Source organism: Castanea sativa, chromosome 3 (genome assembly GCF_040712315.1).
Source record: "Castanea sativa cultivar Marrone di Chiusa Pesio chromosome 3, ASM4071231v1".
NCBI classification, from domain to species: Eukaryota; Viridiplantae; Streptophyta; class Magnoliopsida; order Fagales; family Fagaceae; genus Castanea; species Castanea sativa.
Genome location: NC_134015.1, coordinates 14,166,238 through 14,191,827, shown reverse-complemented (window position 1 = coordinate 14,191,827; position 25,590 = coordinate 14,166,238). Strand labels below are relative to the sequence as shown.

The 25,590-nt window shown below is 32.8% G+C and overlaps 1 long non-coding RNA gene, 1 other non-coding gene and 2 pseudogenes across 2 annotated transcripts; 1 reads left to right on the top strand and 3 right to left on the bottom strand.

The window, feature by feature from the left end:
- Positions 1–26: 26 nt before the first annotated feature.
- Positions 27–2,175, bottom strand: LOC142628547 (receptor kinase-like protein Xa21; annotated as a pseudogene).
- Positions 2,176–4,243: 2,068 nt separating this feature from the next.
- On the bottom strand, positions 4,244–7,705 carry LOC142628546 (uncharacterized; annotated as a pseudogene).
- A 2,333-nt stretch (positions 7,706–10,038) lies between these two features.
- Positions 10,039–10,139, bottom strand: LOC142630142 (small nucleolar RNA Z161/Z228). Its single transcript, XR_012843253.1, has one exon. It is a non-coding gene; the product is annotated as a small nucleolar RNA Z161/Z228 (small nucleolar RNA).
- Positions 10,140–12,693: 2,554 nt separating this feature from the next.
- On the top strand, positions 12,694–16,183 carry LOC142629769 (uncharacterized). The gene is made up of 5 exons (XR_012843113.1): positions 12,694–12,985; positions 13,248–13,399; positions 14,457–14,554; positions 14,778–14,900; positions 15,241–16,183. It is a non-coding gene; the product is annotated as an uncharacterized LOC142629769 (long non-coding RNA).
- The last annotated feature ends 9,407 nt before the right edge of the window (positions 16,184–25,590 follow it).

The window sequence follows — 25,590 nt, the reverse complement described above, 5'->3', positions numbered from 1 at the left end:
GCTCATTTTGTTGAATGCAAAAATTTTTAAAAAAAAAAAAAAAAAAAAGTACTACTGCTTTGTGTTAAAGATTCAATATCCTAGAAAAGCCTTGGATCAGTAATATCCAAGATTTTACACTCGTGCATTTTAGATACGAACTTGTTTAGGCTTAAACCTTCCTGGAACATCCTATCTATGGGCTTCTTCGCAATCATCATCTCAAGCAGCAGTATTCCAAAACTATAGACATCCCCACTAGTTGAAGCCTTTCCACCCAAGCCATACTCTACAAAAGAATTCAGGATATTAGGATCAAGAAATTATGAAAGCCTAAAGAAACAATGTAGGAAACAATGTTAAATTTTCCATTGTCTTCCTTTCTAATACGTTCTTTGGGGTCAAATATATGTAACAAGAGAGGTAGAGTGGGAACATGGTCGGAACTTGAAACCAGTTGGGATGATACTATGATAAATTATAATTTGTCCTATAGGCTTAATCTATTAAGAAATTGTGAATTTAATCATCAATTCCTTTCAAGTTTCATACAATAAGATCAACATACCTAGAGCAATGTAACCAATTGAGCCTTTTAGTCCAATTGTGCTACTCTCATTCTGCACTGAATCATGAGAAAAAAAAAACCTTGCTAACCCAAAATCTCCAACATGAGCAGTCATATCTTCGTCCAAAAGCACATTTTCGAGTTTCAAATCACAATGTACTACTGGTGGATCACAGTCATAATGTAGGTAATCTAAGGCAGTAGCTACATCAATTGCAATATTCAATCTCTGGGTTAAAGTCAGAGTTAAACCACACTTAACATCCTCTAGATACAACCACTTATCTAAGTTACCATTATACATGAATTCCATAACCAAACCCTTGAATACAGCTCATGTATGATCAATGCTAGAGCAAGAAGTGAACACATTAACAAAGTTCCGATGCCAGATGTTTCTTAAAGCTTCACATTCTGCATCAAAACTCTTGGAAGCTTTACTTTGTGCCAAGTCTAGAACTTTCACTGCAACTGTGGTCTGGTTTCCATTCTCACCAGTACTTAAAACAGCTCTATAAACAGACCTAAACGCTCCCTTCCCTAACAAATTTTCTGTGGCAAACCCATTTGTACCAAGCTGGATTTCTGAGTAAGATAGCCTTGGGGGTAAACCCTTGACTACAAATGAAGTTCCATTGTTTCTTATCTTGCTCTTCTTTTTGGTGACTAGTGCCCACACTAAACACAATGCACAGACAAGCACAATGATAGCAGAAATTAGAATAGTGACTTTGAGTACTAAATGAGAATTTGACTTCTTTTTTGTGACACAAGTAGTGACTCTTAGCTCTTCTGCAGCATCATGGTCAAATGCACAGAACCCGGAGTTTCCCTGGAGAGAATCCCAACTGATGTTTGCAAAGACACCATTTTTCGGTACTTCTCCTTCCAAGCTGTTGAAAGAAAAATTTAACATCTGCAAAACTTGAAGGCTCTATAACTCATTGGGGATAACACCTGAAAGATTGTTAAAAGAAAGATCCAAGCTCTCCAGTGACTTTGGTATTGAGCCAGTTATCTTGTTTCTAGCAATGTTAAGAATGCGAAAACTTAAGTATGTCTGGGTTATTGTTGGCATATTTCCGGACAACTGGTTACCATAAACATCCATGAATTCAAGCTGTCTTAAATTGCAAAAAATTTTCAGGTAGAGAACCAATCAAAGAGTTATTTGCCAATTGCAAAAAGTACAAATCGGGAGCTCAAAATTTTGCTTTGTAATACTCCCATTGAGCCCAGACTTTGCTAGATAAAGTTTCTTCAATTTCTGGCATGTTGCTAAACTCATAGGAATTCTACCAGACAACTGGTTGTTTCCCATATTGAGCAGATATAATTGTTTGAGATTTCTAAAGATATCCGGAATTTCTCCGGAGAAGAGGTTTTCATGTACCTGAAGTATTTGTAGTTTCTAAAGCTTTCCAAGGGAGTTTAGTATTTGGCCTTCAAAAGAATTTTGTTGAATTGATAAGGCTACAAGGTTTTGGTACCTCTCAAATATTTACATTTTGAGTTTTTGTAGTCTAATATTATATATAAAAAATAATTTTATAGATTAAATAGCAAATAACATCCAATTGACATAAAATTTTAACGTGTTTAAAGAATACAAAGAACCTGCAATTCATCGATTAGATTTTCAAAATATGTAACAATGTTAATTCATTTAGTAAGAGTGACTACAACAAAGTTTGTAGCAAAATCTTGTTCTTAAACTTTGGTTCCCTTAACAATATATTAGGTCCTTACAAATAAAAAGAAAAAGTCCAAGAAAAATTTTATTTAACTAAACTTTTGAAGAGATGTAGCTTGCAACATTGATAATGAGACTATCATATAACGATTTCAAAATAAAATAATTTGGAGAAGGAAATCGTAAGATTTTATGCATTTGCGTGTGTTTTTTTTTTTTTTTGGTCAATGTATGAAATTTTCTTTTTATTAGATTTTGTATGATTTAAGGATCCGTTTAAAAACAGCTTATTTAGCTGAAACTGAAAACTTTTTATTAAAAATACTCTAGATAAAGTTAAAAGGTAGTTGAAATAGTACAGTGTGACCCATGAATAATAGCAAAAATAAGCTGAATAGTAAAAAAAAACTGGTTTTTTAAGCCATGTCAAATGCACACTAAGAGGCTATTTGGTAGTGTATTTTGAATAACAATTTTCAATGTTTAAACAATATTACACGTATTTTTACACATTTTTTTACCCACATGTATTACTAAAAAAATACAAACAATGTTATTAGAACAATATTACCAAACGGGCTCTAAGTTTCTTAATAACCACCCTCAAAAAATTTTCTGAAGCCGCAACTAAATAGAACGAAAGCTTTGTGCTAGTTACCAGAACTCAAGTTATAGGTGTGCACGAGCTAGCATCAATGGTGGCATGGAGTTTAAAATAAACAACTCGGTTGGGAAAAGGAGACATGCTGAAATTAATAGGCAAAAGCATGATGATAAGAGAAAGAAAAGGACCATTCACAACGCTAGCCATTGAGCTTAGTGAGAGCATTATTAAGAGTAGGGTTTGTCCACTTCTAATATGGAGTGTCATCCATATCCGAAGCCATAGAAATGACTAGAAGCTGAGAGATATATGTGCTTTCCTTCCGTATTACATATGAAGTTAGCATAGAATTCTTGCACAAGTAGTGAACAAGATGGCTCAAGATCCTGAACAAGGCTCAACCAACCCCAAATCACAGGAAATCCTGGAAATTCTAGTATGACTAAGGCTCTCTAAGTCCAAAGAATGCCCTCTAAGAGAATTGGGCTTACTGAACTCTTGTATAAATGCGTATTCCACATGCTCTATGGAAAACCTATCCTCATGCTAAATGACTTGAAATGTTTTCATAACAAGTCATATCAAAATTTGAAAGTTCAGGAATTTTATAGAATGCCAAAATTTTCCAGAATAATATTGTTTTTTATTTATTTAAAAGAATGACGGAATCAAGCACGATTTTTTGGTTTATTTAAAAGAAATGATGGAATCATGCATAAATAGAAGAATATTTGGAACTAAATATTTTGATTTTGATTTTGATATTTCAATAGTTATAGTTAGGAAATTACCTTTTTTTTTTTCTTTAAAAAAAATTACCATATAGTATGCCAATGGACTATGGTTAAAATTTTGTTGAAGTGTCTGCTCTATTTTGAAAATATTAATAGGATTTCTTGTAATTAATACAGTTATTTTAAATAAATAAAAAGATATTATTTTCTTTATTTTTGAGGTATGAGAAATGTGAATGGGTCAATATGTCCTGGGGATCCTAGGCATGTATGTATACGAGAGTATGTTCTTGATTGATTCAAATAGGAACCTTCAATGGCATAAAACTTTACGCTTTGGTTTATGCTATTGTTGACACAACAGATGATAAGTTCAACCAGATTGAATAGAGAATAGGAAAGACATCGATTAATTACTTACAAAAACCACTAAAATTATTGCTAGAGCATGTGAAGCAGTAGGGTTAAAGGAAAATGAATACGAGATGGCTCAATATGAACCAAGGGATTTTGCATTCATTAAAGGTGTGGTCTAAGCTTTTATCTTATTTTATTACATATTAAAATATGAAAATTTCTGAACTGCCTCAATTTGGGGTTCGATAAAGAAAATGCAATACAATTTGACATATGATCACATTAACTGGCCATCAAAGAGACTCGCATCAATTGGCAGCCCTAGTCATAAAGAAATATATAAGCTTAAATAGCTTGAGCAATAAACTTAAACTCTGCACAAAAGTGTTAAGGCAATGCTTCAAAATCCAATAAATCTCCTTTTTAATCTCTTGCAACTTGGATAAGGCTTCTCTCATAGTAAAACGTTCTTTTGATGAATGAGCAGCACAAGATAATCCTACTCCCACCATTGCAGCCACACACTCCTCACTTCTTAAAGCAATGTTGTTGTTGCTGCTGCTGCTGCTGCTCTCTCCACCAATAGAACTAGTACTACTTCTGCTTGGTGTTACAGATTCATAATCTTTGAAAAGCCTTGGATCAGCAATATCCAAGATTTTACTCTTGTGCACTTCAGAGATGACTTGTTTAGGCCTAAACCTTCCTGGAACATGCTATCTGTGGGCTTCTTGGCAATTATCATCTCAAGCAGAAGTATTCCAAAGCTATAGACATCCCCACTGGTTGAAGCCTTTCCACCCAAGCCATACTCTACAAAAAAATTCAGGATATTAGGATCAAGAATTCCCAACCAGAAATTATAAAAGCTTCACAATGCAGGAAACATACTGTTAAATACTCCTATTTCTTTCTTTCTAATATGTACTTTGTGTCAAATGTAGCAAGAGAGTAAGAGTGGAAACATGGTCGGAACTTGAAACTAGTTGGCCTGGTACTGTGATAAATTACCATTTGTCCTAAAAGCTTAATCTATTAGGAAATAGTGAATTTAACCATCAGTTCCTCTCATGTTTCATACAATTAAGATTTTCATACCTAGAGCAATGTAACCAATTGAGCCTTTTAGTCCAATTGTGCTGCTTTCATTCTGTGATGTATCATGGGAGAGAAATCTTGCTAACCCAAAATCTCCAACATGAGCAGTCATATCTTCGTCCAAAAGCACATTTCCGGGTTTCAAATCACAATGGACTACTGGTGGATCACAGTCATGATGTAGGTAATCTAAGGCAGTAGCTACATCAATGGCAATATTCAGTCTCTGGATTAGTGTCAGAGTTGATCCACATTCAACTTCCTCTGGATAGAACCACTTATCCAAGTTACCGTTAGACATGAATTCCATAGCCAAAGCCTTGATTGCAGCTCCTGTATGATCAATGCTAGAGCAAGAAGTGAACACCTTAACAAGGCTCCGATGCCAGATGTTTCTTAGAGCTTCACATTCTGCATCAAAACTCTTGGAAGCTTTACATTGTGTCAAGTCTAGAACCTTCACTGTAACTGTGGTCAGGGTGCTATTCTCCCCTGTACTGAAAACAGCTTTGTAAACAGACCCAAACGCTCCCTTCCCTAACAAATTTTCTGGGGCAAACCCATTTGTACCATGCTGGATTTCTGAGTAAGATAGCCTTGGGGGTAAACCCTTGACTACCGATGAAGGAGTTCCATTGTTTCTTATCTTCCTCTAGTTTTTGGTGACTAGTGCCCACACTAAACACAATGCACAGACAAGCACAATGATAGCAGAAATTGGAATAGTGACTTTGAGTACTAAATGAGAATTTGACTTTCGTTTTTGTCACAGAAGTAGTGACTCTTAGCTTTTCTGCAGCATCATGGTCAAGTGCACAGAGCCCGGAGTTTCCCTGGAGAGAATCCCAGATGATGTTTGCAAATACACCATTTGTCGGTACTTCTCCTTCCAAGCTGTTGAAAGACAAATTTAGCATCTGCAAAACTTGAAGGTTCTGCAACTCTTTGGGGATTACACCTGAAAGATTGTTGAAAGAAAGATCCAAGCTCTCCAGTGCTGCTAGATTTTCCAGTGACTTCGGTATTGGGCCTGTTATCTTGTTTCTAGCCATGCTGAGAATGCGAAAACTTGAGTATGTCTGGGATATTGTTGGAATATTTCCGGACAACTGGTTACGATAAACATCCATGAATTCAAGCTGTCTCAAATTGCCAAAATTTTCAGGTAGGGAACCAATCAAAGAGTTATTTGCCAATTGCCAAAGCGTACAAATTGGGAAGCTCAAAAATTTGCTTTGGAATACTCCCATTGAGCCCATTCTGTGCTAGATAAAGTATCTTTAATTTCTGGCTTGTTGCTAAACTCATAGGAATTCTTCCAGATAACTAGTTGTTTCCCATATTGAGCAGATATAGTTAAGTAATATTGCTAAAGATATCGGGAATTTCTCCGGAGAAGAGGTTTTCATGTACCATAAGTCTTTGTAGTTTCTGAAGCTTTCCGATGGACCTTGGTATTTGGCCCTTGAAAGAGTTTTGTTGAATTGATAAGGCTACAAGGTTTTGGTACCTCTCAAATCCTTGAGGGAAACTACCGATCAACAGATTATCATCCATACAAAATTCTTGGAGTTTGACTGAGAGATTTGCAACAGAACTGGGAAGTTCGCCAGATAATTGGTTGGAATTCAGATAGATATCCTCTAACTGGGTACAGTTAGTGAGGGAATCAAATACTTGAAAATTCAGCTCTGTTGTAGAAGATAATTTATTTGAGCCAAGAACTAATTTGACTAGATTTTTCAATTTACCAAGTAAAGGAATAGGCCCTGTGAAATTATTTGAGGGGAGATCAAGATATTCAATATGTGAAGCATTGGATAAAGAACTTGGTATTGGTCCTTCGAAACTATTGCGTCCCAGGTGGAGCTCCCTTATGTTGGGAAGGGTAAAGCCTATATTGGAGGGCAGCTTTCCAACAAGCCTGTTTTGTGTGAGAGATGAGAACTCCAAGGAGGATATGTTGAAAATCGAAAAGGGTATCTCGCCACTTAATTGATTATCTGAGAGTTGAAGCATGACAAGATTATGCAGACGACCCAACTCATTTGGAATCTCGCCAAATATCTGGTTTCTTGCTATAATGAGAATTGTAAGAGTGGAGAGATTGCCAAAAGTAGAGGGAATTGCACCAATAAGGTTGTTAATGGACACGTCAAGAATTTCCAGTCTAGGAAGGTGGCCTAGTTCACTAGGAAGGAGACCAGTAAGTTTGTTGGTCTCAAAACTAATCTGTTCAAGCATAAGACAGTAAGATAGACTGACAGGAATTGTGCCACTGATGCTGTTTGATGCGAGAATTATGCGCTGAAGGCAAGTAAGACAGGCAAATTCAGAAGGAATTTGACCAAAAAAAGAGTTGTTGTAAAGGTCTAGAGTTTTGAGGGAAGTGAGGTTGGAGAGCTGAGGAGGAATATTTCCAAAGAGCCCAAGACTGGTAAGGCTTAGTGATCGGACATGTGTTCCATTGCTGGTGCAGTTCACACCAAACCAAGTAATGAGCTTATGTTCCATCCAGAGAGAGCATTCTGAGGAACAGAAACTAAGGATTTGAAGGCTAGAAGGGCTTCTCTGTCTGAGCTGGAGTCAATACCTCCCACCATTTTCATGCTGTAACTTGCAATGAATTGAAAGAGGGTGAGAAGAAGCAATAAGAAACGGAATTGCTTCATATTTTAATGTATGAATGAATTGTAGGGTGCAGATGAGCAATGTCCTCTCTCAGAACATAGGGACTAAAACTGTACAAAATAACCTTTGTGCACAAATGTGCATTCGACGATTGGTAAGCGTAGTCCTTTTATTTCTCTTATAAGCAGATCATGTAGACCTAAACCCTTTTTTTTTTATGGATCTAATTTAGTTCTGGATTTTTTATTTTGTTTTCCCTAACAGATATTGAATTTTCAAACTTGGGCATACTTTTGACTTTGGAAGACACTGTAGTTGTTAGAACTCATCATAACTCATAATTTATTTGATAAATATCATTTGTTAGGCATTAATAGACACTGTAGTTGTTTATTAGGACTAATCATAATTCCTGATGATACCATTCACCCATGTAGACAGAATTGGGCTTAGGACTTCTCCTATTTGAACGGAATTTCTCAAAAGATCAGCCTCTTTCTCAATTTGGATGTGGTTAATTTCACGAGCCTAAATAATTGAAGAATGAGATGTAGCTATTAGCATTAATTCGAACTGCACCTCAAGGAGTTATAAGCATTAATTATCAATCTCCACGTCAAACATTTACTAGTCAACCATGCTTTTAGATTGATTAGTGAGTGAAGACTCAAATATTATATATATGACAAGTTATGATTGGTAAAATTTAAAGTGGAATCTAAAAGGTGAGACAAATCATTTATAGAAAATGCTAACGAATACTCCTAGGGCATTGGTTAATAATCCATTTAAATAAAGTTTTTATGGGTAAAAAAAAATTAATATTTTAACAGCTTTTTTCATTTTCTATAAAAGTAGTGTCAAAACTTTCCTAAAATGGATTGTTAACCAATTCTCTAAGGGCACTTGTTAGCATAACCCATCATTTATACTTTGTTTGTTTTAGCATAAACGTTTTTTGGAAAATGGTTCATTTTCCAAAGAGCATTTTCTAGAAAATTGTATCATTTTCCAGTGTTTGGTAATGACTTTGAAAATAAGCTTGAGAATGTTTTCTGGAGTTTGATATGCAAATTTTTATTTTTATTTTTTATATTTTTTGTGTAATTTAAAACATGTGTATTATGTAAACCAACTAATGTAATCAATATAAATAAAATAAAATAAAAACCAAGAATGAATTTGGTTTTCATACTAAAATTTTGACAATAGATACAATATATCAAAATTAGTTGTCAAATTTTCATGATCTCTACCACTCATCTTGCTCATATATATGGACAGTAATGTCTATACATACATACATACATACATACATACATACATATGTATCAACCATTTGTCTATATACATAAAATTGACATGAGAATACATCTTTAATTAGTACAAATAACAATAACTTTTAATTGTCTATTCTTTTTGCTGGTACACTAATTGTCTACTATGGTCAACCACAAGTCTTTAATATTACTCGAAATTATGTATTTATATAATGTATCTACATAGTATATTATTATTGCATAGTATCTGTATAATGTATCTACCAACAAATACATTTCCCCTAAACAATTATCATTCATTATATAACAATATTATTAATTTACCATAAAGATTATCCTATGTAAAAGCAATTTAGAGCCGACACTATGTTTAAAATTTTCGTCTTTTACTTCATTCATTCTTTCTTCTTCTTTTTTTATTTTTTTAATATTTTTTTAGCACTTTTATGTGCAAAAAAGAACTACCTGGAATCCATCAAACCAAAAATTTTTTAAAGAAAAAAAATAAAATCAAGTTTGAAATTCAAAGTAAAGAATTGGGATTTTGGAAGAGAGGAATTAAATAATTACCGCTGCAAATATGTTCTCCTTTGCAAGTTGGTAGAAATGAATGAAATAATTATTAAGCAATGAGAGGAAAAAATCTAATTAGAGAATTGGGTTATAAAGGGGAAGAGAAACATGGAGAGAGAGAGAGAGAGAGAGATATCTATAGAAGAGGGGAGACCAAAGATAGTGACAATGAAAGTGTGAGGAAAGAAAAAGAAAAGAGTAAGAGGGTGTATCGTGAGAGAGATTGTTTTCCAAAAATTTTTTTTGGAAAACAACCTATAGAAAACAAGCCTTATTTTTATTAGGATTTTCCATTGACTAAAAATAGTTTTCCGTTGACCAGTTTTTTTTTTTTTTTTTTTTTGTGCTACCAAACACTAGAAAATGTGAAAAACTATCTTTACAGAAGGTTTTCCAGTGAAACAAACAGAACGTTATATTCATACTACTTAAATGCGTATGAATATTAGATAGGCTTTTTTTTTTTTTTTTGGTTAACAGGGGACTTAAATTAAAAACTAGGAAAGAAAACGCAAAGAAGAAACCATCAGAAGTATTAGATTATTGCATCAACTCCGACACTTTAAAAAAGTGTCTCAGACGACCGTCGTGAGAATTTTAAATCCAAATTCATCACTTTCTTAAAATGGATTGTTAACCAATTCCTTAAGAGCACTTGTTAGAATGGCCCGTCATTTATATTCATACTACTTAAATGCGTATGGATAATAGATAGGCTTAATACCAGCCTAGGAAAAATTTGGATTGACAGGAGACCAAACTCATGCATTGTAACTGTGAAGGCCACTAAACTCTAACAAATTATATTTCGTATTAACTTGCTTTTTTTTTTTTTTTTGGGGGGGGGGGGGGGGGGGGGGCATAATATTGGCAGCTTATTTTCATTTCTATTTCATGTTAAAAACTAAAGATGGTGGTTTGTAATATGTCGTGATTGTTTAGTGGCAATGGTAAGGGTGGGAAGAAAATTAAAAATATATCAATAAAGCAACAAAAGATTTATTGTAACGGATTAAAGAAAAAAAAAAAAAAAAGAGTATTGTAACGGAATTTTTTAAAATGAAAAATGGCACCATTTTCAACGATTGTGATATCCCCTAACTATTACAAAGTGATGAGGGTAAGGTCAATTTAATGTGAATTTGGACACTTTCATTGTTTGTTAAACTAATGGAGGAGGTAAAGGAAAATTATTAGGTACTCTCATAGTACCATAAATGTGTATTCTCTATAAGGAATTAGTACGAAATTTCCAAACCTGTGAGAAACAAAAAAAAAAAAAAAAAAAAAACACACGCCAAAGAAAATATAATCACACGCACAAGACAGTATTTACATAGTTCGGCAATTTTTCTACATCCACGGAGTTGGAATGATTTCATTATTATCAGAGAAAAATACAAAAGTGCGGCAATACAATTTTTCTATCTCTCAAAAAACTACAACTAAAAACTCTAATCACCAAAACAACGGTTTCTACTTTCTGCGCACAGGATTCACAATGGGCTACAAAACAGACAAAAAATTTTTCCCCATGGACTAAGTCTCAGAAAATCTCCCATTAAAAACCCACGCAACATTATTTCGAGTCAGGTCGTCATCCGGATCAAACACAACTAAACTCCACAAAACCCAACACTCCCCCCTCTCACATGAATGGTGGGTCTCACTATAAATTTAATTAGTGGGACCCACCATTCATGTAAGAGGAGGGAGTACGCATTTATGGTACTCCGAAAGTACAAAATAATTTCCCAGAGGTAAAGTGCTCAATATTAAAAGTTAAGCGAAGAAACTGCTTCATTGTAAACTAAAAAATAAAACTTTATACTGGTCCTTTTTTTTTAGGGTGAAAAGTACAATTTGCACATAATTTTATTTAGTAGAACTTTAGAATAATAGACAATTTTTTTATGAATTATTGGTGAGTGAAGTCCCTTTTTTTTTCTAACACGTATATTATATACTAACTTAATCACACGTACTTTACATGTGCGATGAAGCTTTTTTTTTACTTGGCAAATGGTGTGCACTATTAATTAGCACACAATAAGCTAACATGGCTACTAAATAAGAATAAATATTGACATCAAAAATATTAATTTGGAAAAAAAAATTAATTCAAATCTAGGTACATAAATCTTGAACATGAAAAAGATGAACCGAGAAAAATCAAACACAAATCATGATGCTAATTCCAAATCATCAACCAAAAAGTAAAGCCAACAATGCTCCATGACCTCTTACTTGCGCTCTTGGGCTACACTGGCAATCTCATCATCGACGTTGCTCCTGTCTCCAACGACCGCCCTTTCAATCTCAAACAATTTTCCAAAGTCCTAATAGACAAATCAATATTTTTAGCTACAACAAATTCAATGTCACCTTAATAAAAAGTTGGAACTAATAAGTCTAAGCAACAACAAATTCATTGTCACCGTCATTGGTGAAGGGTTACAAATTTTGTCAAACTTTAAAACTATTACAAGGGACACAATTCCTCACCAATTAAGTTGTTATATACCTTCATGGAAGGGGAGCATGCTCACTGTTAATATAACAAGATATGAATTCCTTTAATATAAAATTTCAAGGAGATAATCGTACCCTTGATCCGAATTCAGTTTCGTCTGGGGTAACAGCTAGCAACCCTCTGTAACACTTTTTTTCTTTTTGTTTTTTTGGTAAATAATGTACGTGGTTCTTTTGATAATATGTTAATATGTCCTTTATAGCTACTCTAAAATAAGTTATTCAATGCACTCAGTGTATTACAGATTTCTTTTACATAAATGTGTGTCCTATATATAATAATAAAAAATATATGGATCCCATGCACAAGAGCCAAATTTAAAATCTATAAATTTATGTGAACGGATAGGGTAATATACCACTACATAATTTTAATAATCTATATCTACATCTATATCTATATTCTATATAATAGCAGAAGCTGAGAGAAAGTTGGTTTCTACATTTAAGCAGGTGTTGACAAATAGGATAACTGCCTATCTAAAATTTAGACATATTTCACTTTAAAAAGCAATACATTATATTGTTTGGTAACGTTACAACACCGTATAAAAACGATAAATAATAATGTTTCACTACATCAAGATACTGTTTGGGAGCCCTAGGTATAAAAGGAAAGGAAACTAACCGCTTAAATAGAGAAAAAAAAGAAAGAAAAGAAAGACTGCTACACGGAGAAAGGAGAAAAGAGACAGAGAAATAGAGGGACAGAGACAGAGAGAAGGGCGCCACCAAAATCGTCTGCCATCACCATAAGGGCACCACCCAAAGAGAGAATGAGAGAGTTCGTAAAAAAATTTATAAAAAAAAAAAAAAAGAAGATTGCTACACGGACAAAGGAGAAAGAGAGATCGAGATAGAGAGAATGGTGCCACCCAGATCTTCTGCCGTCACCGTAAGCCTCCGCTCACTACCCGGCTATCAGAATCACTACTGGTAAAGTTCTATTTTAAATTTATAAATTTAGGGTTTTGGGTTTTTATTTGGAGAATCAATTGGATGGTAATTATGATTTAGATTGGTATTTTGGGTCAGATTTGGTCAAATTTATAAACATGCAAAAACTCTCTACTGTTTTTTGTTTTCTAAAACTTCTCACCGTTGAGAAGTCTAGGATTCTTCTTTGACCCCTTTTGAAAAATAGACGGCTTTATTCTCTTTCAAGTTATCATCTCTGGTTCTTACAAAAACAAAACAGTCGGTTCTGTCAAAGTTTTTTCTACAATTTGGCGTGGACTACTAAAAATCGTAGGCGTAGGGGAGATGGAGAGACATCTCAGGCCAGCACCACTGTCGGACTCTAACCACCAAAAAGTTTGCATCCCTCAATCGGCGGTACACTGTTACAGGGTGAGTTTTCTTTTTTTGCTTTATTTGTTTTTTTGATTTTTTTTTTAAATAAATTTTTAAAAGAAAAAACTAAAATCTTGTGATAAAAATGATTTATTTTTGGCAGTTTTGGAATTTGCTTTGTTTTGATTTAGGCATTTTGGTTATTTATGGTTTCAATAAAGGTTTTTCCCCTCATCCAAACCTTAAACCCATTTTTTCAACACAAACAAGCAAAAGAAATAATGCGGCTTTATCATTTGACTGATTAAGCAAACCGGTTCACTATTGTCCCTACCATTCTATCACCACGTTAAAACCTTTACCGGTAAGGTTTTTTGATTTGTTTTAAAATTTTATCGTTTAAATATGATTTAGGCTTGGGGATTTTGATTGAATTGATTTTGATTTAGGCTTAGGTTTGGGTATGTAATTTTTTGAATGTGAAATTCTTTAAAATAAATCATGTTTAAGGTTTCAGATATGCTCTTGATTTTGATTTAGGCTTAGGTTTGGCCAACTACAAGTTTTGGTATGAATTTAAAAAATGATCAGCTCATATAAATTAAATTTTAGGAGTGTCAACTTTCCTAGAAGTTCGTGCCCTCTTATGTTAATAGACTATAATTACTCTTTAGACTTGAGGAAAATTAATCTTTAATTTCATTAATTTAGTTTCTGTTGTCTTAAGTAGCATGGGCTCGATGAGATTCTTTGAGGAATCCACACATTTTACAAGATTCCACTCAAAGGCATTATTTCAACTTAGCTCTTTGAACAATATTACGTATTATTTGCATTTCCTATTGGAAACTAAAGTTAAGGACACTATGCTTTAATTTGCTGATGAAATAGACCACCTCATACGTTCTGAAATAAAAACACAAGAACATGATTTGATTGTTATAGTTGCTTTTATTAGTTTAAAATTGTATCAATCATCCTCTAGAGGAGTAGAAGAAGAAGATGAGAGAATGGTCTCACCACCCTGTTACCTTGCGATTCAGAAAACATGTTAAGCAGTCTTCTTTTTGTCTTTCCTTTTTCATTGATTTTTTTTTTTTGCCATTGATTTCAGGATCAGTACTGAGTTTTTGCCCCTCTGATTGATTTCTCATAGTTCCAAAAATCCCCCTACAAAATTCTCTAAGTAGAAACCAATGGCTGTCTAAGTGGGTATGTATTTCTTATCTGAATTGTGATTGTGGGGATTATTTTTTATTGAAGAGATTGGCAGTAAAGATTGGGTTTCGAGGGTCGTTTTTGAGAAATTTCAAATAAATTTTTTGGTGTGTTTTGTTTGATTTGTTTCATGTGTTAACTATTAATGCTTTGAGATGTCAAATAAACTTCAAACTGATTTTTTTTTTTTTTTTTTGGTTTATGAATATTGATATAGGGGAAAAAATGTTTGACAATGAATAAGGGAGAGCAAGGCAAAGTGACGTAGTAAGAGTTGAGGCATTGCAACTTGCAAAGCCAATTTGTGGATCATGGACTCATGGAGTGGCTAATATAACAGGTATAATCTAAAAACATGGAATAATTTACAATATTTAAAATAGTGAGAACTATCAGTGGAAGAAAATTACAGCATTAAGGAATAAAATAATATCCAATGGAGACAAACTACTCATAAGAATTAGGAATATTAGAAGGCACAGATTAATGCTGTGTGAGACCGTAGCATATCATTTGTGAAAATATGACATTTGTAAGTGCCATATAGCTACTTCTATTTTGCATTGTAAAGTTATCATCATTAGTTTTGAGTTTGAACAATTTGATTTTACTGTGTTTTAACTCAGTTTTATTTTCAGATAATATTCATCTCATATATTTATTTATTTTTTATTTTTCAGGACTGTGTTTGGTTCTAAAGTGATGGTTTCACTCTCTACTATTCAATTACAGTCAAATTACAATCTAAATAATTGCAATTGTTAACTTATTTTATGCAATTTTTATCTATTCAAGATAATTACATCAAACTTAGGCATCTACATCCCATTGTGGATTTCCATAGCAGGTATGTAAGAAATTTTGCTGCTAACTTTGAGCTTTAATATTTTTGGACTTCAATGGGGACTGCTAGATGGAATCTAACATAAGTTTTCATTTTTAATGTTTTGAGGCATGAGGCGTACTTTTAGAAACGTGATCATGCACTTGAATTTATTGTCTATATGAAGAGGTAATTTACCTAATTCAATTTCTTAATGCTTTAGAATTTATGAAAAAAAAAATCTTAATGCTTTAATATGTTTGCCTTTTGTTGGATTCACAAAATCCTATTGATCACAGGCGTTGAATTTTTGTGTGTAAGGTTTTTCGTTGTAATCGATTTCTTGGCTTAGTTGGTTTGCAGCAGTTTTGTTGCTTTTGGGATTTATGCAAAACCAATATTTTATTAGTTTAAATCTGGTACAAATATTTCAAATATGTGATAGAAATTATCATATACAAGGTGCTTTGTCCGCTTCTTTTTTACCTTTTACAATTCAGTGCACATGTCAAGTCTTAATGATAGTGATATTCTTAGTCCATACTCCGTTAAGAGCATATACAACTGCTTATTGAAAAAAAAAATGCATTGTCTCACCAAAAGGCCATTTGATTTATTTTACATTACTACTCTTACAAGAGTCCTTACATCACATTCTTTACTTTACAATACACCATATTAAAATAATATATTGTTTTTACACCTAACACAGGTCATGCGTGTTTAAGTGACAGAAAAGGAATAAAAAAGGTTTATGTGTGTTTGAGATGAGAGATTGAGTAAGAGAGAGAATAAAAAAAGGAAAAGAAAGAATGCGTGGCTATACAGTATCATCTAAAAATACATGATACTATAAGAATGTTTAAAATTTGCTACAAGAATGCGAGACCGGTTATGTAAGGCTCCTTTTTTCTGTTTTTATTTTATTTTTTTATTTATGAAAATCCTTACATACTTTACATTTCATCCAGTTTTAAAGGACCAGATGAGCATAGAAGTAATACAATGCTTGGATGGATTATATAAAAGATCTCAAAATTAGTAAGAGATCTCAGATTCAATAGTAAGAAGAAGAGTACTAATTTTGAGAAAATCTTAGCATAAAAGAGAAAAATGATGAAGTGTTTGGCTTAGCTGTTGTGGTTGTGATTTACTTCTTACCAATTATTATATTACTGTTTGAACCTAACAGAATTTGTATTTCTTTTTTTATTTCTTTGGATTCTTTGGTCAAAATATTTTGGTACCGTTTGATTTTGTAATTATGATATTGAAATATGCTATCATGATCTATATGTCTGATTGATTTTCTACTTAAAAAGTATCTACAAGTGGGTTATAAAATGAGTTAATGGAGTTTCATGATTTCATCCATTAGTATTTTAAAGAAGTTATTTACAGAATAGTGTGTATATAAGTGCAAGAGTTCTTAACTCTCACTTACCATTCATCTAATAGTGAATAGGCCATTCTGATTTTATTGTGTCTGTAAGCTTTTGGAATTTTGCGTACATAAATTTATTTTATCAGTAGAATAAGTACATTGATGCCTCTATGCCAGGATTGAGATTTCCTTGCTCTATTGATACATGGGTGAAAAGGGATGTTTGATCGTAAAAGGGGAGAGTTTTTATTTTGTTTTTGATATGATTTGTAGTGTAGTTTCTGATCTGGATTCAGTTCAGAAACTGAGGCCCCACTAATACATGGATAAAACATATAAATTAATATATGTAAATATAAATAAAGTTCAGAAGCCAAAAAATGCTATTCTGAGATAACGGAGGACTCTGTTTTTATCGCTTTTCAAAACTATACTATAATCTCTGACATGTAACTTTCTGAATTCTGAACTAAATTTTATAGGGTGTGTATGGTTGTGGTGCAGTGGGTATTCTTTGCTTAGGGATCTGTAGTACAACAAAGGACTTACCAATGCTTTGGTCATTTAGTTGCCTCCTTGCTGCCAATCTGTACTTGTTGTCATGCTAGCAAAAACAGGGGTTTCACCCGATTTTACATATTATTGGATTTGAACCAATGACTCTTGCTGTATGAAAGCGAACTGCTGAATCAAGTAAGTCAAGCTAAGTCAAATTAGAGAAAATAGACTCCTATAAGAGAGCCGTTTAGGAAGATGCTATATGGGATGGATGTCGTCTACAAGAGTGACGTAGAAGGATATATTTAGTTATTGTTTTGGGATGTTATTCTATTTTGTCAAAGAGAACTTTTAAATCCTCTATTATTGTTGAGATTTGCAGATTGTACATATTTGTTTTACTGTGGTTAAAAAAAGGTTAATTGATGCATTTTCTTAGAGATTATTATTATTGTAGATGTTTAAATGAAGCAGAGACTGAACCTTACTGAATTGTTATGGCAATATTAACTATTGTTTGTCCAATTTAATACAGTCTCTAATTTCAATGTTTTCACTATGGTACATTTTTCCTTATATGTGGATCAGATATGTCAATTGAAGAGTGATTAATAGTATTGCTAACATATAATTTATAAGGTTTCCAATTGAAAATCAACATTTTAAAGAAAGTTTGACTATGATGAGAACTATTTTGGTGCTTATTTTTTCTAGCTATGATCACACATGTTTCAATTGTGGGTCATCTTTGTTTACGATAGGTTTCGTCCCTCCAGAACGCATGTCAGTACCATGTAAAATATTTTTTACATCATTTTACAATTGTGAGCAAATTTAAGACTTAACGATATTGAAATTCTTAAGATATCCTATAATGCCAAAGTAGGTCTCTTAATTCTTTAATTTTTAGGTGGTAGTTCTCAATAAGTTGGCTTCCTGTCAAAATGATTGGACATGGCATTTTATGGTTGTGTTTTTCTCTTTAATTCCTTCATCAAGATAATGTTCAGTTTTATTTTCATTGTCCAAGCATATATACTCTATTTTGTCACTTCATTATTCCACTCTAATATTAATGGGAATATCAAATTAAATATTTAAAATTGTGTTTGGTGTTAAACAAAGTTCAAGAGTATTTTTACGGTTCATTTGTTTAAACACAAAAAGCTTTTTTGGATTTTGCATAATTATAAATGTTAAGCTGGTATACATACAATAAATGAAATTCAGTTTCTATAGCCTCATCCATTCTAAATACCTTTTTCTTTCCACATGTTTTTGTAAAAGCATAAAGGCAGATAAGACAGATTATGATTTCTACAAACATATAAAGGGTCATTCATTGTAATAGTCACTTGAGCTATTGTGAAAATTTATAAAGGTAACATTTCACTGAAATAGAAGACTTGGAATAGAACTTAGAGACAAAGGTATCAATTGTACTTATACAACTTAAAAAATTTATAATAACCTTTACGTTTCTTTAAAAAATTTCTTTTATATTGCAACACATATTGATGACACGCGAAGTCAAGATTTTTAATGACAACAACATAAATATAAAGTATTATATTCCATGTTTTATATGAAAGACAAAAATCAAACCTATCAAAGGATTTTTATGGTGAGTGTTGTAAAGTTGACCCTAAATCATAAAATAACTCCGCGCATTGCGTGGGTTAAACACTAGTTTTACTAAATAGGTAACACAATCATTGCAGGAATTACACATGACCTAAATCGTGAGTGTTGTAGATCCACGTGGGGCCAAACCGAAAGCCAAGGTCCCTATGCTCGGCAATTACTCATGGGAAATAAGATCACTAAGTCTAGACTCTAGACACATATTTCACAAATGTTGAAGTGACAAATATATATTCATAGAAAATAAAGTAATGTTACTAGTGTAGCTGTGTAGACATGTAAAAATTAATAATTTATCATCTCATTATGATGTGAGAAGTAGGGCCGTTAATGATTCAAACTGAGCCAAGTATTAAAATTCAAGTTTATTTATATAATTTTATTTGGAACATGAGCCTAACTTAAGTTTATCACCAAACAAGACTACATGTTCTAGCTTAATTCACTTTCTTGCTAAATAAGCTCTAGTTTGTTTATGAGTTACTTAATTAATTTATTCTTTTCCCGTTATAATAAAACGGCAACCAAAATATTTTACACATTTACAAAAAATTGAATTCTTACAACAAACAATTTGTTTATATCATTAATAAACTACAAATGATAATCTGATATTATATGAAACTGATTACATACTTTCACAATCTAATCTCTAGTTTATATAAGTATATTATAGTTAATTCAAGCCTGTAGTTGATTTTTTTTGGGGTCAAAATTAGAGGTTCAGTGGGTTCCTGTAACAGAAAGTTATCATCTTCCCTCTCTTAAAATATAGCATAAAATAATTTTGTCCCCTCATGAATTCTACCAAGTCTTATATAGTGTGGGCAATATTTAATCCCAAAATCCCTTCCTCCATTTGTGAATTTTTTTTCTAAGAATTTCATCTCTCTTCACATTATCCTATTTGTATCTTTCTTTTTTACCTTTAACTTTATTTTCTAGAAATAAAATATAATCATGTTTACCGATATTATTATCATTATTATTTTCCATGTGAAAAAATACGGATCGACCCGTAACTCAATCAACCCGACTTGTGACCCTATTGACCTGACATGCTCCCAACCCATTAAGGACAACCTATTTTTTACCCTACCCAACCCATTTGAAAGATTTAAAGTAGATCCCTCATTAGGTCACATATCACACACATTTATGTGAGATGAGGGTGTATTCCTCTCTTGCCGTTGCTTAATATGATCAACACACTGTAAAATTTGATAGGGAAGTAGAAAAACATCAGCTTGAGCACCTTATGCTAGAGCATCCTCAGCAACCACTATAGCAGCTACATCATTGATCTATCGATCCAAGTCATCCTTTACAGTAAATGGGGAATGGAACGAAAGCTTGGTGCTAGTGACCAGAACTCAAGTTATAGGTGCGAGCTAGCATCAATGGCAGCATGGAGTTTAAAATAAACAATTCAGTTGGTAAAGGAGACATGCTAAAAGAGCAAAAGCTTGATGATATGAGAAAAAAAGGACCATTCACAATGCTCGCCATTGAGCTTAGTGAGAGTGTTATTAAAAGCAGGGTTTGTCCACTTCTAATATTGAGTGTCATCCATATCTGAATCCATAGAAATAGAAGCTGAGAGAAATATGTGCTTTTCTTCTATATTACATATGAAGTTAGTATAGAATTCTTGCACAAGAACTAACAAAATGGCTACCTCACATCATGATGTCGATGAAGCCTGAAGAAAGCACATATGATGCTCTCTTTGATGGATAGAAATTAAACTGTTAGTTTCTAGGTACTAAACCTCGAATCCATGAGGGGTTCCTTGAATTTATAAGGTGATAAACTGGAATCCACTAAAAAAATAATTAGACAAAGTCTATATTTTATTAATAATCACCCTTGCCTTTGACAGTTACAAAACATATAAATACTGAGAAAGTAAAGCCCTAGGATCATTAGGAAAATGTCTGAAGCCCTAATTCTCACTAATTACGCTATTAGGTGACAAAATATCGAAATTTACTAAAAATGAAAAAATTGAGTTAAATGCAAAATCATAAACTATTGACCGTAAAGGTCGTCTCAGAACAAGCGAGACCTTATTTTGACTTTTGAGTAAAAAGTTATAAAGGAAATAAAAATTACCCAAAATAAGCGGGGCCTTATTCTGACTTTTGAGTAAAAAGTTATCAAAGAAACAAAAATTACTATAAACAGCAAAATTATAGTTTTCAAGGGCCTAAACGGAGAAATTCACCAATTTCAAGGGGTACCTCGTGACAAAGCGACGACTATTTCTCAAAAGGCCATTTCACTTCAACCTACCAAATTTCCTGTGATTTCAACTTCAAGTTTCATGATTTCTACTAATGTCTTTTTGCCTTGCACAATGATTTAAGTCACATAAGAGAGTCTAGAAAGGTCATGGCAATCTGTTCTAGATCTGTCTCCCTAACTTGAAAAGAACTCAACCTCGAGTTCCCACTATCTAGCGCATCAGGAGGATGGTAGTCATACAAGTCAGCAACATTGAAGGTGGAAGAAATCTTCATGTCTATTGGAAAAGTAATCACATAAGAATTGTTGATCTTCTTTGTAATTTGGAATGACCCGTATTTCTTATCCTTCAACTTGTTGTAGGTACCAACAGGAAACCTCTCCTTTCTAAGGTAGACCAACACTAAATTTCCAACACTGAAGATCTTCTCATGTCTCTACTTATCAAAAACTTCCTTATACTTGGCATTTGTAGCTTCACCTTCTCTTGCATGGCCTGAATACGATCAACCATATTCTCTGCAACTTGACTCACTCCTGGAAGTTCAAGTAAAGGTACCAAGTCCAAAGCATGTTTTGGGGGCACGCAATAGATTAAATATGAGACTGTGACAACCACAATTGAAAATAAATGTTTTGAGAAAATGTTACAACACTTATTGTTATCACAATATTTTCAAATTATTGAGATCTCAGTTTCTTATAGATCAAATAAAAAAATGCTAAGTCCACAACATTTTAACATTAATTTCTACTGTGCCTAAAGTTTTTTTTTTCCCAGTAATCGGTTTGTGTTTTTTTTTTCTTAAATATTTATGTAAGCTGGCATATATATTGTTATATCGACACAACAAATCTCACAATATTTTTACAAATATTAAAGTATCAATTTCTTATATGTTGAAATAAAATAATAAATATGAGTTTGTGACCAACAACAATTGAAAATAAATGTTTTGAGAATAACAATAACAATGTTATCAGTTTAAAACCAATAATAACTTGTCATTTAGAATTTGTTCTAAAAATGTTATGAATGAAGCATTTCTCTCAAATAAAATAAAATAAAATCTATTCAGATCCTAAAAAATGAAGATATTGTGAAAATATTGTAATATTTTGTTTTATTTTTAGACTTCTTTTTTAATATAGTCAAATTGGGTAAGCCAAAATTCACAGTTTCATACACAAAATCTATATTAATTTTCTCACTATTGGGGCAGCACATGCCTTGCACGTGCAGCCAACACTAGTGGTGAGTAAAAAAGTATAGATGGCGCCATGGTGGTCATATGCTGCCGCGTGGTGATGGTGAATTAATTAAATAAGCTTCCTTTATTGTGGTTATATGTTGTTATAATTCTTTTATTATAAAAGTTAATTGATGGGTATTTGTTTGAAATTTATTTTTAGAAATTTTTTATAGGAAAAGAAAAAATTAAGCGATTTTTTTTAGAATTTTTTTTATATTTTCAATGAAATTGGTATTAAAACTTTGGATTTTTTTGCTATTTCGGCTGCTTTTCCAAACAAATTTATTATGTGACAAGTTTGCAAACTAATTGGTTAAGTATCATTTCGAGTCTCTAAGACTCAAGTTCTAGGAGGTAGCAAAACCTTATGCGTAAAAAATCATACGTGGAACTTGAGTCCTATCACCTATCACCAAAATAATTTTCTTCATCTACAAACCGCTCCATTCTACTTCCAAAATATTCTTGACCTTGTTCTTTCCTTCACCTTCTAATATCACAATTTCACAACCAAAAAGGAAAAAAAATGGCCTTCTCTAGTTCGTTCAAATTGCTGGCCATGGCTCTTGTTTTAGCAGTCATGTTGCTCATGTCCTCTGAGATAGTTGAAGCAACACCAAATTTCAAACTCGGGTTGTAGAAAGACTACTTTGATTGTTTTAATCTCTGTTTTGTTAAAATTTTTCTTCTTCTAGCATCTAAGATTGTTCTTTTTGATTCCTTTTTCCTCTCTCTAGCTAGTAAATCTTCAACCACACCCTCCCACCCCCTCCCTCACACCCCGGGTTGGTCTAGTGATTTCTAAGGACCCATAAGATCTTTGAGGTCCCGGATTCAAAACTCCTAACTAGCATCCATAATTCTTCTTCCAAATCTAAATCTAAGGGGTTGATCTAATGAGTGCTAATGACTCGTAAGATTTATGAGGTCCAGGAATCGAAACTCAGCATCTTTGGGTCAACGCAAGGGATTTTCATCTGTAATAATTGTTTGTGTGTGAAATGAGAGACTAAATGCTCGAAAAGCTCTGAATACCTATATTACAAATTAAAAATATATATTTAAAAAATGGTTAAGTTTGATGTGTGGTTTCAATGTTGCGGGGCCAAAGGCTCTTGATGGAGTACCATATTGGGGTGTCAACGTAGTCCCGTCCGGAATTCCGAGAAGTGGAGGCTACTACACTCCCTCACCATAATTGCCAAGGAGGATGCAAAGCAGATCTGGAGAGGAACATGGAGTCTGAAGATGCCATATGCTACTGCCAGATCATTAATATCTACTATTTGAACACATGTTTTTAACGTTTCTTTTATGCATGCATGTTGTGCCATGTTTGGTGCCTAAATAAGATATGTTTAAGGTTCAGTTATTCTGGTCTTATACTACATGTAGTATGCTTAAATAAAATATTAGAAAGATATTAGATGCAATACTATGTTTAGTGTTTGCATTGTAATCACTTGAGTTGAGTATAATCAAGTGAGCAAATAAGATTCACTATTGGAATAAATGAAGGGTAAATGTCTTCCAAAGAACTTCAATTTTCTCCTATGTATTGATTTTCTTATACCTGTAAGCAGTAACACTAAAGAAGCAAATTATACCCCTAAAGTTTGGAGAATATTTCTGAATTTTGCATCATGAAGTTTCAAAATTTTGATTTTATTGCTAGAAGTTATATTTTATTTGTATCAGTAACCCCTCTGTTCATACTTTCCATTAAGTACTACATAAGCTTGTTACACTTGTTTAGTTTGTCTAATAAAATGATGTTACGTCATTTTTGTACCCTAAAAAAATTTTCTAAAAAAAAAGTAACAATAAACTCAGAAAAAAAAAATCTGAAAAATCATTTTATTGAATATAACAAACTAAACATGTGTGACAAGTTTATATAACACTTAACAGAATATATGGACAAAGGGGTTGTTGATGCACGCAAAATATAACTTTAGGAAGTAAAATCTAAATTCTAAAATTTTAGGGTATAAAATCCAAAGAAGCAAAAACTCCCAAATTTTGAGGGTGTAGCTTGTACTTTAGCCTTATTTTTTTGAGCTTGAAACCTTATTTATGTTTGTGTACATCTCTAAATATAAATATTAACGGTAAATTACTATTTTGAACTTAACATGTACACTATGTGTCAATTTGGTCCATAATGTTTCAAATGCATCAGTTTAGTTCCTAACTTTTTGGTATTGTTTCACAGTAGTAATTGGTAATTGGTATAAGTTCCGAATGAAATTGAAAAATACTGATGTATCTATCGATCACAAAAAAAAAATATATATATATATATGCCACTTAGATGCCAAATGGATTGCCAGGTGGCGTTAAAAAAAAAAAAAGCAAAACAAAAGAAAAACACAACCTAGATAACAAAATCAAATGGAAATTAAAAGAACAGAGAATTAAAAATACAAAATTGAAACAAAGAAACCAAAAAAAAAAAAAAAATCAAACAGGTAAGCAAGCAAAAATTTACTTATTAAAAAAGAAATGGATTGACATTGATGGCCTCCACATCAATACTGAATACCATTGCCGCAACTCCATTGTAAACCCAAATCTCCACAGCCTGGAATTTATAACAAAATTAATTTGGGAGGGGTCTAACTTGAGACATGATAAAGATAAAATGGTTTTTGCCCATGGAAGGCCCATTAAAATAGCCTAGGGTAGCCAATTAGGCCTAGCCTACAATCCCAGCCTAATACCCAATTCATCTCACTAAAATACAAAACTATTGTGACCCCAGCCTATATGATTTCAATGATCTGATACCAATTGAAAAATATGTCTTAGAACACATCCATTTTTTGAGATAAAAGATAGAGATTGTATTGAATAAAACCAAAACCAACGTATACAAGTAAGTAAAAACCCTGAAACATTCAGGGGAAAAAACGAAGACAAAAAACCCGCATATTGAGTATATTCAAGAGCATTATTAGATCGAAAAATTTTGATACATTTGGAGAATTGTGTTTCAACCATTTTTGCGAAGTTACTGTATATTGGCAAAATTTCAGAATGAGATTTCATAGGAAAGATCCAACTATAACGAGAATAATCATCAATAAAAATAACAAAATATCGAGATCCACCAATACTAGCAACAGGAGAAGGTCCCCAAACATCATAATGAATTAACTCAAAAATGCTATTAGAAATA